Raw genomic sequence first — 15008 nt, forward strand, 5'->3', positions numbered from 1 at the left:
GGTGAGGGTAAGGCTTCGGGTAAGGGTTAGGGTTAGGGTTAGGGTTAGGGTTAGGGTTAGGGGACGGGAACGGTTAAGGGTACAGGTTAGGGTACGATAACGGTTTAGGGTCAGCGTACGTGTTAGGGTACGGGTTAGTGTTAGCGTACGGGTTAGGATTAGGGGACGGTTGAGGGTAAGGCTTCGGGTAAGGGTTAGGGTTAGGGTTAGGGTTAGGGTTAGGGGACGGGGACGGTTTAGGGTACAGGTTCGGGTACGACAACGGTTTAGGGTTAGCGTACGTGTTAGGGTATGGTTTAGTGTTAGCGTACGGGTTAGGATTAGGGGACGGGTGAGGGTAAGGCTTTGGGTAAGGGTTAGGGTTAGGGTTTGGGTTAGGGTTTGGGTTAGGGTACGGGGACGGTTTAGGGTACAGGTTAGGGTAAGACAACGGTTTAGGGTGAGCATACGTGTTAGGGTACGGTTTAATGTTAGCGTACGGGTTAGCATTAGGGGACGGGTGAGGGTAAGGCTTCGGGTAAGGGTTAGGGTTAGGGTTAGGGGACGGGGACGGTTTAGGGTACAGGTTAGGGTACGACAACGGTTTAGGTTGAGCGTACGTGTTAGGGTACGGGTTAGTGTTAGCGTACGGGTTAGGATTAGGGGACGGGTGAGGGTAAGGCTTCGGGTAAGGGTTAGGGTTAGGGTTAGGGTTAGGGTTAGGGTTAGGGGACGGGGACGGTTTAGGGTACAGGTTAGGGTACGACAACTGTTTAGGGTGAGCGTACGTGTTAGGGTACGGGTTAGTGTTAGCGTACGGGTTAGGATTAGGGGACGGGTGAGGGTAAGGCTTCGGGTAAAGTTTAGGGTTAGGGTTAGGGTTAGGGTTAGGGTTAGGGTTAGGGGACGGGGACGGTTTACGGTATAGGTTAGGGTACGACAACGGTTTAGGGTGAGCGTACGTGTTAGGGTACGGGTTAGTGTTAGCGTCCGGGTTAGGATTAGGGGACGGGTGAGGGTAAGGCTTCGGGTAAGGGTTAGGGTTAGGGTTAGGGTTAGGGTTAGGGTTAGGGGACGGGAACGGTTAAGGGTACAGGTTAGGGTACGATAACGGTTTAGGGTCAGCGTACGTGTTAGGGTACGGGTTAGTGTTAGCGTACGGGTTAGGATTAGGGGACGGGTGAGGGTAAGGCTTCGGGTAAGGGTTAGGATTAGGGTTAGGGTTAGGGGACGGGGACGGTTTAGGGTACAGGTTAGGGTACGACAACGGTTTAGGGTGAGCGTATGTGTTAGGGTACGGGTTAGGATTAGGGGACGGGTGAGGGTAAGGCTTCGGGTAAGGGTTAGGGTTAGGGTTAGGGGACGGGTGAGGGTAAGGCTTCGGGTAAGGGTTAGGGTTAGGGTTAGGGTTAGGGTTAGGGTTAGGGGACGGGGACGGTTTAGGGTACAGGTTAGGGTACGACAACTGTTTAGGGTGAGCGTACGTGTTAGGGTACGGGTTAGTGTTAGCGTACGGGTTAGGATTAGGGGACGGGTGAGGGTAAGGCTTCGGGTAAAGTTTAGGGTTAGGGTTAGGGTTAGGGTTAGGGTTAGGGTTAGGGGACGGGGACGGTTTACGTTATAGGTTAGGGTATGACAACGGTTTAGGGTGAGCGTACGTGTTAGGGTACGGGTTAGTGTTAGCGTCCGGGTTAGGATTAGGGGACGGGTGAGGGTAAGGCTTCGGGTAAGGGTTAGGGTTAGGGTTAGGGTTAGGGTAAGGGTTAGGGGACGGGAACGGTTAAGGGTACAGGTTAGGGTACGATAACGGTGTAGGGTCAGCGTACGTGTTAGGGTATGGGTTAATGTTAGCGTACGGGTTAGGATTAGGGGACGGGTGAGGGTAAGGCGTCGGGTAAGGGTTAGGGTTAGGGTTAGGGTTAGGGTTAGGGTTAGGGGACGGGGACGGTTTAGGGTACAGGTTAGGGTACGACAACGGTTTAGGGTGAGCGTATGTGTTAGGGTACGGGTTAGGATTAGGGGAAGGGTGAGGGTAAGGCTTCGGGTAAGGGTTAGGGTTAGGGTTAGGGGACGGGTGAGGGTAAGGCTTCGGGTAAGGGTTAGGGTTAGGGTTAGGGTTAGGGTTAGGGGACGGGGACGGTTTAGGGTACAGGTTAGGGTACGACAACTGTTTAGGGTGAGCGTACGTGTTAGGGTACGGGTTAGTGTTAGCGTACGGGTTAGGATTAGGGGACGGGTGAGGGTAAGGCTTCGGGTAAAGTTTAGGGTTAGGGTTAGGGTTAGGGTTAGGGTTAGGGGACGGGGACGGTTTACGGTATAGGTTAGGGTACGACAACGGTTTAGGGTGAGCGTACGTGTTAGGGTACGGGTTAGTGTTAGCGTCCGGGTTAGGATTAGGGGACGGGTGAGGGTAAGGCTTCGGGTAAGGGTTAGGGTTAGGGTTAGGGTTAGGGTTAGGGTTAGGGGACGGGAACGGTTAAGGGTACAGGTTAGGGTACGATAACGGTTTAGGGTCAGCGTACGTGTTAGGGTACGGGTTAGTGTTAGCGTACGGGTTAGGATTAGGGGACGGGTGAGGGTAAGGCTTCGGGTAAGGGTTAGGGTTAGGGTTAGGGTTAGGGTTAGGGGACGGGGACGGTTTAGGGTACAGGTTCGGGTACGACAACGGTTTAGGGTTAGCGTACGTGTTAGGGTATGGTTTAGTGTTAGCGTACGGGTTAGGATTAGGGGACGGGTGAGGGTAAGGCTTTGGGTAAGGGTTAGGGTTAGGGTTTGGGTTAGGGTTTGGGTTAGGGTACGGGGACGGTTTAGGGTACAGGTTAGGGTAAGACAACGGTTTAGGGTGAGCATACGTGTTAGGGTACGGTTTAATGTTAGCGTACGGGTTAGCATTAGGGGACGGGTGAGGGTAAGGCTTCGGGTAAGGGTTAGGGTTAGGGTTAGGGGACGGGGACGGTTTAGGGTACAGGTTAGGGTACGACAACGGTTTAGGTTGAGCGTACGTGTTAGGGTACGGGTTAGTGTTAGCGTACGGGTTAGGATTAGGGGACGGGTGAGGGTAAGGCTTCGGGTAAGGGTTAGGGTTAGGGTTAGGGTTAGGGTTAGGGTTAGGGGACGGGGACGGTTTAGGGTACAGGTTAGGGTACGACAACTGTTTAGGGTGAGCGTACGTGTTAGGGTACGGGTTAGTGTTAGCGTACGGGTTAGGATTAGGGGACGGGTGAGGGTAAGGCTTCGGGTAAAGTTTAGGGTTAGGGTTAGGGTTAGGGTTAGGGTTAGGGTTAGGGGACGGGGACGGTTTACGGTATAGGTTAGGGTACGACAACGGTTTAGGGTGAGCGTACGTGTTAGGGTACGGGTTAGTGTTAGCGTCCGGGTTAGGATTAGGGGACGGGTGAGGGTAAGGCTTCGGGTAAGGGTTAGGGTTAGGGTTAGGGTTAGGGTTAGGGTTAGGGGACGGGAACGGTTAAGGGTACAGGTTAGGGTACGATAACGGTTTAGGGTCAGCGTACGTGTTAGGGTACGGGTTAGTGTTAGCGTACGGGTTAGGATTAGGGGACGGGTGAGGGTAAGGCTTCGGGTAAGGGTTAGGATTAGGGTTAGGGTTAGGGGACGGGGACGGTTTAGGGTACAGGTTAGGGTACGACAACGGTTTAGGGTGAGCGTATGTGTTAGGGTACGGGTTAGGATTAGGGGACGGGTGAGGGTAAGGCTTCGGGTAAGGGTTAGGGTTAGGGTTAGGGGACGGGTGAGGGTAAGGCTTCGGGTAAGGGTTAGGGTTAGGGTTAGGGTTAGGGTTAGGGTTAGGGGACGGGGACGGTTTAGGGTACAGGTTAGGGTACGACAACTGTTTAGGGTGAGCGTACGTGTTAGGGTACGGGTTAGTGTTAGCGTACGGGTTAGGATTAGGGGACGGGTGAGGGTAAGGCTTCGGGTAAAGTTTAGGGTTAGGGTTAGGGTTAGGGTTAGGGTTAGGGTTAGGGGACGGGGACGGTTTACGTTATAGGTTAGGGTATGACAACGGTTTAGGGTGAGCGTACGTGTTAGGGTACGGGTTAGTGTTAGCGTCCGGGTTAGGATTAGGGGACGGGTGAGGGTAAGGCTTCGGGTAAGGGTTAGGGTTAGGGTTAGGGTTAGGGTAAGGGTTAGGGGACGGGAACGGTTAAGGGTACAGGTTAGGGTACGATAACGGTGTAGGGTCAGCGTACGTGTTAGGGTATGGGTTAATGTTAGCGTACGGGTTAGGATTAGGGGACGGGTGAGGGTAAGGCGTCGGGTAAGGGTTAGGGTTAGGGTTAGGGTTAGGGTTAGGGTTAGGGGACGGGGACGGTTTAGGGTACAGGTTAGGGTACGACAACGGTTTAGGGTGAGCGTACGTGTTAGGGTACGGTTTAGTGTTAGTGTACGGGTTAGGATTAGGGGACGGGTGAGGGTAACGCTTCGGGTAAGGGTTAGGGTTAGGGTTAGGGTTAGGGTTACGGTTAGGGGACGGGCATGGTTTAGGGTACAGGTTAGGGTACGACAACGGTTTAGGGTGAGCGTACGTGATAGGGTACGGTTTAATGTTAGCGTACGGGTTAGGATTAGGGGACGGGTGAGGGTAAGGCTTCGGGTAAGGGTTAGGGTTAGGGGTAGGGTTAGGGGACGGGGACGGTTTAGGGTACAGGTTAGGGTACGACAACGGTTTAGGTTGAGCGTACGTGTTAGGGTACGGGTTAGTGTTAGCGTACGGGTTAGGATTAGGGGACGGGTGAGGGTAAGGCTTCGGGTAAGGGTTAGGGTTAGGGTTAGGGTTAGGGGACGGGTACGGTTTAGGGTAGAGGTTAGGGTACGACAACGGATTAGGTTGAGCGTACGTGTTAGGGTACAGTTTAATGTTAGCGTACGGGTTAGGATTAGGGGACGGGTGAGGGTAAGGCTTCGGGTAAGGGTTAGGGTTAGGGTTAGGGTTAGGGGACGGGGACGGTTTAGGGTACAGGTTAGGGTACGACAACGGTTTAGGTTGAGCGTACGTGTTAGGGTACGGGTTAGTGTTAGCGTTCGGGTTAGGATTAGGGGACGGGTGAGGGTAAGGCTTCGGGTAAGTGTTAGGGTTAGGGTTAGGGTTAGGGTTAGTGTTAGGGGACGGTTGAGGGTACAGGTTAGGGTACAACAACGGTTTAGGGTGAGCGTACGTGTTAGGGTACGGGTTAGTGTTAGCGTACGGGTTAGGATTAGGGGACGGGTGAGGGTAAGGCTTCGGGTAAGGGTTAGGGTTAGGGTTAGGGTTAGGGGACGGGGACGGTTCAGGGTACAGGTTAGGGTACGACAACGGTATAGGGTGAGCGTACGTGTTAGGGTACGGGTTAGTGTTAGCGTACGGGTTAGGATTAGGGGACGGGTGAGGGTAAGGCTTCGGGTAAGGGTTAGGGTTAGGGTTAGGGTTAGGTTTAGGGGACGGTGCCGGTTTAGGGTAGAGGTTAGGGTATGACAACGGTTTAGGGTGAGCGTACGTGTTAGGGTACGGGTTAGTGTTAGCGTACGGGTTAGGATTAGGGGACGGGTGAGGGTAAGGCTTCGGGTAAGTGTTAGGGTTAGGGTTAGGGTTAGGGTTAGGGGACGGGGACGGTTTAGGGTACAGGTTAGGGTACGACAAAGGTTTAGGGTGAGCGTACGTGTTAGGGTAAGGGTTAGTGTTAGCGTACGGGTTAGGATTAGGGGACGGGTGAGGGTAAGGCTTCGGGTAAGGGTTAGGGATAGGGTTAGGGTTAGGGTTAGTGTTAGGGAACGGTTTAGGGTACAGGTTAGGGTACGACAACGCTTTAGGGTGAGCGTACGTGTTAGGGTACGGGTTAGTGTTAGCGTACGGGTTAGGATTAGGTGACGGGTGAGGGTAAGGCTTCGGGTAAGGGTTAGGGTTAGGGTTAGGGTTAGGGGACGGGGACGGATTAGGGTACAGGTTAGTGTACGACAACGATTTAGTGTGAGCGTACGTGTTAGGGTACGGGTAAGTGTTAGCGTACGGGTTAGGATTAGGGGACGGGTGAGGGTAAGGTTTCGGGTTAGGGTTAGGGTTAGGGTTAGGGTTAGGGTTAGGGTTAGGGGACGGGGACGGTTTAGGGTATAGGTTAGGGTACGACAACGGTTTAGGGTGAGCGTACGTGTTAGAGTACGGGTTAGTGTTAGCGTACGGGTTAGGATTAGGGGACGGGTGAGGGTAAGGCTTCGGTTAAGGGTTAGGGTTAGGTTTAGGGTTAGGGTTAGGGTTAGGGGACGGGGACGGTTTAGGGTATACGTTAGGGTACGACAACGGTTTAGGGTGAGCGTACGTGTTAGGGTACGGGTTAGTGTTAGCGTCCGGGTTAGGATTAGGGGACGGATGAGGGTAAGGCTTCGGGTAAGGGTTAGGGTTAGGGTTAGGGTTAGGGTTAGGGTTAGGGGACGGGGACGGTTAAGGGTACAGGTTAGGGTACGACAACGGTTTAGGGTGAGCGTACGTGTTAGGGTACGGGTTAGTGTTAGCGTACGGGTTAGGATTAGGGGACGGGTGAGGGTAAGGCTTCGGGTAAGGGTTAGGATAAGGGTTAGGGTTAGGGTTAGGGGACGGGGACGGTTTAGGGTACAGGTTAGGTTACGACAACGGTTTAGGGTGAGCATACGTGTTAGGGTACGGGTTAGTGTTAGCGTACGGTTTAGGATTAGGGGACGGGTGAGGGTAAGGCTTCGGGTAAGGGTTAGGGTTAGGGTTAGGGTTAGGGTTAAGGGACGGGGATGGTTTAGGGTACAGGTTAGGGTACGAGAACGGTTTAGTGTGAGCGTACGTGTTAGGGTACGGGTTAGTGTTATCGTACGGTTTAGGATTAGGGGACGGGTGAGGGTAAGGCTTCGGGTAAAAGTTAGGGTTAGGGTTATGGTTAGGGTTAGGGTTAGGTGACGGGGACGTTTTAGGGTACAGGTTAGGGTACGACAACGGTTTAGGGTGAGCGTACGTGTTAGGTTACGGGTTAGTGTTAGCGTACGGGTTAGGATTATGGGACGGGTGAGGGTAAGGCTTCGGGTAAGGGTTAGGGTTAGCGTTAGGGTTAGGGTTAGGGTTAGGGGACAGGGATGGTTTAGGGTACAGGTTAGGGTACGACAACGGTTTAGGGTGAGCGTACGTGTTAGGATACGGGTTAGTGTTAGCGTACGGGTTAGGATTAGGGGACGGGTGAGGGTAAGGCTTCGGGTAAGGTTTAGGGTTAGGGTTAGGGTTAGGGTTAGGGGACGGGGACGGTTTAGGGTACAGGTTAGGGTACGACAACGGTTTAGGGTGAGCGTACGTGTTAGGGTACGGGTTAGTGTTAGCGTACGGGTTAGGATTAGGGGAGGGGTGAGGGTAAGGCTTCGGGTAAGGTTTAGGGTTAGGGTTACGGATAGGGTTAGGGGACGGGGACGGATTAGGGTACAGTTTAGGGTACGACAACGGTTTAGGGTGAGCGTACGTTTTAGGGTACGGGTTAGTGTTAGCGTACGGGTTAGGATTAGCGGACGGGTGAGGGTAAGGCTTCGGGTAAGCGTTAGGGTTAGGGCTAGGGTTAGGGTTAGGGTTAGGGGACGGGGACGGTTTAGGGTACAGGTTAGGGTACGACAACGGTTTAGGGTGAGCGTACGTGTTAGGGTACGGGTTAGTGTTAGCGTACGGGTTAGGATTAGGGGACGGGTGAGGGTAAGGCTTCGGGTAAGGGTTAGTGTTAGGGTTAGGGTTAGGGTTAGGGGACGGGGACGGTTTAGGGTAGAGGTTAGGGTACGACAACGGTTTAGAGTGAGCGTACGTGTTAGGGTACGGCTTAGTGTTAGCGTACGGGTTAGGATTAGGGGACGGGTGAGGGTAAGGCTTCGGGTAAGGGTTAGGGTTAGGGTTAGGGTTAGGGTTAGGGGATGGGGACGGTTTAGGGTAGAGGTTAGGGTACGACAACGGTTTAGGGTGAGCGTACGTGTTAGGGTACGTGTTAGTGTTAGCGTACGGGTTAGGATTAGGGGACGGGTGAGGGTAAGGAGTCGGGTAAGGGTTAGGGTTAGGGTTAGGGTTAGGGTTAGGGTTAGGGGACGGGGACGGTTTAGGGAACAGGTTAGGGTACGACAATGGTTTAGGGTGAGCGTACGTGTTAGGGTATGGGTTAGTGTTAGTGTACGGGTTAGGATTAGGGGACGGGTGAGGGTAAGGCTTCGGGTAAGGGTTAGGGTTAGGGCTAGGGTTAGGGTTAGGGTTAGGGGACGGGGACGGTTTAGGGTACAGGTTAGGGTACGACAACGGTTTAGGGTGAGCGTACGTGTTAGGGTACGGGTTAGTGTTAGCGTACGGGTTAGGATTAGGGGATGGGTGAGGGTAAGGCTTCGGGTAAGGGTTAGGGTTAGGGTTAGGGTTAGGGTTAGGGTTAGGGGACGGGGACGCTTTAGGGTACAGGTTAGGGTACGACAACGGTTTAGGGTGAGCGTACGTGTTAGGGTACGGGTTAGTGTTAGCGTACGGGTTAGGATTAGGGGACGGGTGAGGGTCAGGCTTCGGGTAAGGATTAGGGTTAGGGTTAGGGTTAGGGTTAGGGTTAGTGTTAGGGGACGGTTTAGGGTACAGGTTAGGGAACGATAACGGTTTAGGGTGAGCGTACGTGTTAGTGTATGGGTTAGTGTTAGCGTACGGGTTAGGATTAGGGGACAGGTGAGGGTAAGGCTTCGGGTAAGGGTTAGGGTGAGGGTTAGGGTTAGGGTTAGGGGACGGGCACCTTTTAGGGTACAGGTTAGTGTACGACAACGGTTTAGGGTGAGCGTACGTGTTAGGGTACGGGTTAGTGTTAGCGTACGGGTTAGGATTAGGGGACGGGTGAGGGTAAGGCTTCAGGTAAGGGTGAGGGTTAGGGTTAGGGTTAGCGTTAGGGGACGGGGACGGTTTAGGGTAGAGGTTAGGGTACGACAACGGTTTAGCGTGAGCGTACGTGTTAGGGTATGGGTTAGTGTTAGCCTACAGGTTAGGATTAGGGGACGGGTGAGGGTCAGGCTTCGGGTAAGGGTTAGGGTTAGGGTTAGGGTTAGGGTTAGGGTTAGGGGACGGTTTAGGGTACAGGTTAGGGTACGACAACGGTTTAGGGTGAGTGTAGGTGTTAGGGTACGGGTTAGTGTTAGCGTACGGGTTAGGATTAGGGGACGGGTGAGGGTTAGGCTTCGGGTATGGGTTAGGGTTAGGGTTAGCGTTAGGGTTAGGTTTAGGGGACGGGGACGGTTTAGGGTACAGGTTAGGGTACGACAACGGTTTAGGTTGAGCGTAGGTGTTAGGGTACGGGTTAGTGTTAGCGTACGGGTTAGGATTAGGGGACGGGTGAGGGTAAGGCTTCGGGTAAGGGTTAGGGTTAGGGTTAGGGTTAGGGTTAGGGGACGGGGACGGTTTAGGGTACAGGTTAGGGTGCGACAACGGTTTAGGGTGAGTGTACGTGTTAGGGTACGGGTTAGTGTTAGCGTACGGGTTAGGATTAGGGGACGGGTGAGGGTAAGGCTTCGGGTAAGGGTTAGGGTTAGGGTTAGGGTTAGGGGACGGGGACGGTTTAGGGTTAGGGTTAGGGTTAGGGTTAGGGTTAGGGTTAGGGGACGGGGACGGTTTAGGGTACAGGTTAGGGTACGACAACGGTTTAGGGTGAGCCTATGGGTTAGGGTATAGGTTAGTGTTAGCGTACGGTTTAGGATTAGGGGACGGGTGAGGGTAAGGCTTCGGGTAAGGGTTAGGGTTAGCCTTCGGGTTAGGGTTAGGGGACGGGGACGGTTTAGGGTACAGGTTAGGGTACGACAACGGTTTAGGGTGAGCGTACGTGTTAGGGTACGTGTTAGTGTTAGCGTACGGGTTAGGATTAGAGGAAGGGTGAGGGTAAGGCTTCGGGTAAGGGTTAGGGTTAGGGTTAGGGTTAGGGTTAGGGGACGGGGACGGTTTAGGGTACAGGTTATGGTTCGACAACGGTTTAGGGTGAGCGTACGTTTTAGGGTACGGGTTAGTATTAGCCTACGGGTTAGGATTAGGGGACGGGTGAGGGTAAGGCTTCGGGTAAGGGTTAGGGTTAGGGTTAGGTTTAGGGTTAGTGTTAGAGTTAGGGGACGGGGACGGTTTAGGGTACACTTTAGGGTACGACAACGGTTTAGGGTGAGCGTACGTGTTAGGGTACGGGTAAGTGTTAGCGTACGGGTTAGGATTAGGTGACGGGTGAGGGTAAGGCTTCGGGTAAGGGTTAGGGTTAGGGTTAGGGTTAGGGTTAGGGGACGGGGACGGATTAGGGTACAGGTTAGGGTACGACAACGATTTAGTGTGAGCGTACGTGTTAGGGTACGGGTAAGTGTTAGCGTACGGGTTAGGATTAGGGGACGGGTGAGGGTAAGGTTTCGGGTAAGGGTTAGGGTTAGGGTTAGGATTAGGGTTAGGGGACGGAGACGGTTTAGGGTATAGGTTAGGGTACGACAACGGTTTAGGGTGAGCGTACGTGTTAGGGTACGGGTTAGTGTTAGCGTACGGGTTAGGATTAGGGGACGGGTGAGGGTAAGGCTTCGGGTAAGGGTTAGGGTTAGGTTTAGGGTTAGGGTTAGGGTTAGGGGACGGGGACGGTTTAGGGTATAGGTTAGGGTACGAGAACGGTTTAGGGTGAGCGTACGTGTTAGGGTACGGGTTAGTGTTATCGTACGGTTTAGGATTAGGGGACGGGTGAGGGTAAGGCTTCGGGTAAAAGTTAGGGTTAGGGTTATGGTTAGGGTTAGGGTTAGGTGACGGGGACGCTTTTAGGGTACAGGTTAGGGTACGACAACGGTTTAGGGTGAGCGTACGTGTTAGGTTACGGGTTAGTGTTAGCGTACGGGTTAGGATTATGGGACGGGTGAGGGTAAGGCTTCGGGTAAGGGTTAGGGTTAGCGTTAGGGTTAGGGTTAGGGTTAGGGGACAGGGATGGTTTAGGGTACAGGTTAGGGTACGACAACGGTTTAGGGTGAGCCTATGGGTTAGGGTATGGGTTAGTGTTAGCGTACGGTTTAGGATTAGGGGACGGGTGAGGGTAAGGCTTCGGGTAAGGGTTAGGGTTAGCCTTCGGGTTAGGGTTAGGGGACGGGGACGGTTTAGGGTACAGGTTAGGGTACGACAACGGTTTATGGTGAGCGTACGTGTTAGGGTACGTGTTAGTGTTAGCGTACGGGTTAGGATTAGAGGAAGGGTGAGGGTAAGGCTTCGGGTAAGGGTTAGGGTTAGGGTTAGGGTTAGGGTTAGGGGACGGGGACGGGGACGGTTTAGGGTACAGGTTATGGTTCGACAACGGTTTAGGGTGAGCGTACGTTTTAGGGTACGGGTTAGTGTTAGCCTACGGGTTAGGATTAGGGGACGGGTGAGGGTAAGGCTTCGGGTAAGGGTAGGGTTAGGGTTAGGTTTAGGGTTAGTGTTAGAGTTAGGGGACGGGGACGGTTTAGGGTACACTTTAGGGTACGACAACGGTTTAGGGTGAGCGTACGTGTTAGGGTACGGGTAAGTGTTAGCGTACGGGTTAGGATTAGGGGACGGGTGAGGGAAAGGCTTCGGGTAAGTGTTACGGTTAGGGATAGGTTTAGGGTTAGGGTTAGGGGATGGTGACGGTTTAGGGTACAGGTTAGGGTACGACAACGGTTTAGGGTGAGCGTATGTGTTAGGGTATGCGTTAATGTTAGCGTACGGGTTAGGATTAGGGGACGGGTGAGGGTAAGGATTCGGGTAAGGGTTAGGGTTAGGGTTAGGGTTAGGGGACGGGGACGGTTTAGGGTACAGGTTAGGGTACGACATCAGTTTAGGTTGAGCGTACATGTTAGGGTACGGGTGAGTGTTAGCGTACGGTATAGGATTAAGGGACGGTTGAGGGTACAGGTTAGGGTACGACCACGGTTTAGGGTGAGCGTACGTGTTAGGGTACGGGTGAGTGTTAGCGTACGGTATAGGATTAAGGGACGGTTGAGGGTAAGACTTCGGGTAAGGGTTAGGGTTAGGGTTACGGTTAGGGGACGGGGACGGTTTAGGGTACAGATTAGGGTACGACAACGGTTTAGGGTGAGCGTACGTGTTAGGGCACGGGTTAGTGTTAGCGTACGGGTTAGGATTAGGGGACGGGTGAGGGTAAGGTTTCGGGAAAGGGTTAGGGTTAGGGTTAAGGTTAGGGTTAGGGGACGGGGACGGTTTAGGGTACAGGTTAGGGTACGAAAACGGTTTAGCGTGAGTGTACGTGTTAGGGTACGGGTTAGTGTTAGCGTACAGGTTAGGATTAGGGGACGGTTGAGGGTAAGGCTTCGGGTAAGGTTTAGGGTTAGGGTTAGGTTTAGGGTTAGGGTTAGGGGATGGGGACGGTTTAGGGTACAGGTTAGGGCACGACAACGGTTTAGGTTGAGCGTACGTGTTAGGGTACGGTTTAATGTTAGCGTACGGGTTAGGATTAGGGGACAGGTGAGGGTAAGGCTTCGGGTAAGGGTTAGGGTTAGGGTTAGGGTTAGGGGACGGGGACGGTTTAGGGTACAGGTTAGGGTACGACAACGGTTTAGGTTGAGCGTACGTGTTAGGGTACGGGTTAGTGTTAGCGTTCGGGTTAGGATTAGGGGACGGGTGAGGGTAAGGCTTCGGGTAAGTGTTAGGGTTAGGGTTAGGGTTAGGGTTAGTGTTAGGGGACGGTTGAGGGTACAGGTTAGGGTACAACAACGGTTTAGGGTGAGCGTACGTGTTAGGGTACGGGTTAGTGTTAGCGTACGGGTTAGGATTAGGGGACGGGTGAGGGTAAGGCTTCGGGTAAGGGTTAGGGTTAGGGTTAGGGTTAGGGGACGGGGACGGTTCAGGGTACAGGTTAGGGTACGAAAACGGTATAGGGTGAGCGTACGTGTTAGGGTACGGGTTAGTGTTAGCGTACGGGTTAGGATTAGGGGACGGGTGAGGGTAAGGCTTCGGGTAAGGGTTAGGGTTAGGGTTAGGGTTAGGTTTAGGGGACGGTGCCGGTTTAGGGTAGAGGTTAGGGTACGACAACGATTTTGGGTGAGCGTACGTGTTAGGGTACGGGTTAGTGTTAGCGTACGGGTTAGGATTAGGGGACGGGTGAGGGTAAGGCTTCGGGTAAGTGTTAGGGTTAGGGTTAGGGTTAGGGTTAGGGGACGGGGACGGTTTAGGGTACAGGTTAGGGTACGACAAAGGTTTAGGGTGAGGGTACGTGTTAGGGTAAGGGTTAGTGTTAGCGTACGGGTTAGGATTAGGGGACGGGTGAGGGTAAGGCTTCGGGTAAGGGTTAGGGATAGGGTTAGGGTTAGGGTTAGTGTTAGGGAACGGTTTAGGGTACAGGTTAGGGTACGACAACGGTTTAGGGTTAGGGTACGTGTTATGGTACGGGTTAGTGTTAGCGTACGGGTTAGGATTAGGTGACGGGTGAGGGTAAGGTTTCGGGTAAGGGTTAGGGTTAGGGTTAGGGTTAGGGTTAGGGGACGGGGACGGTTTAGGGTACAGGTTCGGGTACGACAACGGTTTAGGGTTAGCGTACGTGTTAGGGTATGGTTTAGTGTTAGCGTACGGGTTAGGATTAGGGGACGGGTGAGGGTAAGGCTTTGGGTAAGGGTTAGGGTTAGGGTTAGGGTTAGGGTTTGGGTTAAGGTACGGGGACGGTGTAGGGTACAGGTTAGGGTAAGACAACGGTTTAGGGTCAGCGTACGTGTTAGGGTACGGTTTAATGTTAGCGTACGGGTTAGCATTAGGGGACGGGTGAGGGTAAGGCTTCGGGTAAGGGTTAGGGTTAGGGTTAGGGGACGGGGACGGTTTAGGGTACAGGTTAGGGTACGACAACGGTTTAGGTTGAGCGTACGTGTTAGGGTACGGGTTAGTGTTAGCGTACGGGTTAGGATTAGGGGACGGGTGAGGGTAAGGCTTCGGGTAAGGGTTAGGGTTAGGGTTAGGGTTAGGGTTAGGGTTAGGGGACGGGGACGGTTTAGGGTACAGGATAGGGTACGACAACGGTTTAGGGTGAGCGTACGTGTTAGGGTACGGGTTAGTGTTAGCGTACGGGTTAGGATTAGGGGACGGGTGAGGGTAAGGCTTCGGGTAAAGTTTAGGGTTAGGGTTAGGGTTAGGGTTAGGGTTAGGGTTAGGGGACGGGGACGGTTTAGGGTACAGGTTAGTGTACGACAACGGTTTAGGGTGAGCGTACGTGTTAGGGTTCGGGTTAGTGTTAGCGTACGGTTTAGGATTAGGGGACGGGTGAGGGTAAGGCTTCGGGTAAGGGTTAGAGTTAGGGTTAGGGTTAGGGGACGGGGACGGTTTAGGGTACAGGTTAGGGTACGACAACGGTTTAGGGTGAGCGTACGTGTTAGGGTACGGGTTAATGTTAGCGTACGGGTTAGGATTAGGGGACGGGTGAGGGTAAGGCTTCGGGTAGGGGTTAGGGTTAGGGTTAGGGTTAGGGTTAGGGTTAGGGGACGGGGACGGTTTAGGGTACAGGTTAGGGTACGACAACGGTTTAGGGTGAGCGTACGTGTTAGGGTACGTGTTAGTGTTAGCGTACAGGTTAGGATTAGGGGACGGTTGAGTGTAAGGCTTCGGGTAAGGATTAGGGTTAGGGTTAGGGTTAGGGGACGGGGACTGTTTAGGGTACAGGTTAGTGGACGACAACGGTTTAGGATGAGCGTACGTTTTAGGGTACGGATTAGTGTTAGCGTACGGATTAGGATTAGGGAACAGGTGAGGGTAAGGCTTCGGGTAAGGGTTAGGGTTAGGGTTAGGGTTAGGGTTAGGGGACGGGGACGGTTTAGGGTACAGGTTAGGGTACGATAACGGTTTAGGGTGAGCGTAAGTGTTAGGGTACGGGTTAGTGTTAGCGTATGGGTTAGGATTGGGGACGGGTGAGGGTAAGGCTTTGGGTAAGGGTTAGGGTTAGGGTTAGGGTTAGGGGATGGGGACGGTTTAGGGTACAGGTTAGGGTAAGACAACCGTTTAGGGTGAGCGTATGTGTTAGGGTACGGGTTAGTGTTATCGTACGGGTTAGGATTAGGGGACGGGTGAGGGTAAGGCT

The sequence above is a fragment of the Delphinapterus leucas genome, chromosome 15, assembly GCF_059928025.1.
Source record: "Delphinapterus leucas isolate spDelLeu-1000000601 "Yukka" chromosome 15, BTC_Dleu_Yukka2, whole genome shotgun sequence".
Taxonomy (NCBI): domain Eukaryota; kingdom Metazoa; phylum Chordata; class Mammalia; order Artiodactyla; family Monodontidae; genus Delphinapterus; species Delphinapterus leucas.